Below are 2,374 nucleotides of genomic sequence, written 5' to 3' on the forward strand. Positions count from 1 at the left end.
TTTTATGGTTCTCTTTATTCAATTTTAGGATTTACAAAAGTACAAATTACTTTAGCTCATATCAATCCTTCCTTGTCTTCTTCATATATCACTTTTACCATAAGCCAATCATGGTCAAACTGTGTATCTCAGGTTGGGTGTGAAACACTTTGAGGCATTCGTTAATATAAGTAACTAATGAATACTGGAAAATAGTCTGTAATGCAAATGCTTTAAATAGATAATGTTAGAGTTGGGGGAACGTAATTTGTTTTAAAAGGGTAGACAATGCAAGTGCTCTTCACACTTGCAAATGATGTCAGCACCTGGAAATTGATAAATAATGGGATAACCAAATAATTGTGGATATTAAGTATCTGACGAGTCCAAAGAACAAATAAAAAAGTAGTACAAAGGGGACTACCTACATTAAATATGAACAAAAATAGATCCCAAGATACGATCAGTATGATTTAAAAGACAGGCACAGTGTACCTACCAAGAAAGATACATTAAAATGCTGCAGTGGGTGAAATTCCTCTAAGACCAGAGGGCCACCTTGGCCAATGGATTCTTCATTGGATGACAGCATTTTAATCCCTCGTTTTCCACCAAATCATTGATCTTTTCTGTGTGGCTTTGTGTCATTCTGGAATGGGACTAATAGGTTTTGCCTGCACCCTGCTTAGTCTTTTGATGAGAGGGAAAGTGAGAGATGACATTTTTATCCTTTGTGTTATACAGTATAGTTTAATACCCAATCATCTCAAACTCCTTTTCCCCCTCCCAATGAGATTGCCTTGTTACCGACCAATCAGAACACTTGTTTACTACACTGCATGGAATCTGCACTTGCTCACAGCAAAGAAGTTGATCAGTGGATGGTATTCTCAAGGGTCCATTAACCGTCCATGATAGCTGCTACCTGTCTGAGGTCAGTTGAGGGTAGCTGATATCAGGCAATGCTGTGTCCAATGGGGGCAATTAAGGATATTTATTGTCTTATACGTAATATGTTGAAAAATCTGTTTTTCCGCTAAACATCAGTCCACATTTGATCTTATTGTGATTAATACCTAGTTTTTTGGGGTTTTTTTTGGGGGGGGGGGGGGGGGTGTTGGTTTTTGTTGTCTTTTTTAATATCGCAAGATTTAGGTCTACAAATTTTTAAGTGCTTGTAAATTTTGGTTCACTTAAAAAAGTATCTCGGTATTCAAATATCATCAGCAGTATCGTATGGATTTCATTTTAATTAAAATCAAAACTAGATATGTGCAACTATGTTCTCATTGGAATTTATTTTCTTGCTTTATTCTTATTTTGTTAAATGGCGTTCAAGTACTGCTTATGATCAAAACAAAGACAATACACATTTAAAAGTGAAATCGAAACTGGTATAGATAGAACGAAGTTGACATCACTCAGGTACACATAATTGTGTGTGTAAGTCCATTATTTTTCAGGGTGGTAATGTTGTGAGTTTCTTAGTCAAGTGCATAACATCTATACTCTTTGTAAACAGGAGAAATACTCATTCTAACGTTTTTGAACGTGTCTTCTCTCAGGCACTGGACCGCGCATCGCACTGGTAGGTATTCATGGGTTTCACCACGCCCCTTTTTCCGCCATCTTGAAAACCCTGGAATAACGACACCCCTGGATATAATTTTCCAGTTCCGGGCAATGTCGTTATCCAGGGGTTGCACTGTATATCAAGACATGACATGGATGGAACTTAGATTGATCCCAAGTGAAGTCTACTTTCTTTCCAACCCTGTCCACCTAGCAGTGATTAGGTAGCTGAGTACTTCAGATCTGGTGGAAGTACTTTGCGATAGACTAGTGCCCTATCCAAAGGCTATCAAGCGATTAGTACTGTCCTTTTCATGCTCTAGAAACCAAGTCAGTGTTACGGTTTTTACTTCTTACTCAAAGGTGCTGCGTTCAAATACTCGCTGTGTGGCCTTGAGCAAGTCACCTCACCCTAACTCAGTTGCGACACTGCACTGCGGCTTATTCCAGTCTTCCCTTAGAATAGACCCTAAAGACAAATTTCCTCTGTGGGATGAATAAAGCAGGGGTGAGAATGACTGGTCACAAAAAAGGAGGAAATTTTTCATCGTGAAGATCATGACCCATCCATGCGACCATAACCTATAAATTTGAATTTCACTAAAATTTACTGAGATGCGATCCAAAATTTGTCTCGCAGCAATTTCTAGCACGACTCGGTGGAATTTCAAAAGTTGAAAGTGTAATTACAACATTTGGTGGTTGTAGTAGGGATGATGATGTGGTGGCGGTTGTAGTAATAGCAGTGGTAGGGATGATGTGGTAGTGATTCTAGTAGTAGTATGGATGATTGTGTGGTGGTGGTTGTAGTAGCTGTGGTAGG

The sequence above is a fragment of the Berghia stephanieae genome, chromosome 5 (assembly GCF_034508935.2).
Source record: "Berghia stephanieae isolate SIO BIC M18660-M18661 chromosome 5, UCSD_Bste_1.3, whole genome shotgun sequence".
Classification (NCBI taxonomy): Eukaryota; Metazoa; Mollusca; class Gastropoda; order Nudibranchia; family Aeolidiidae; genus Berghia; species Berghia stephanieae.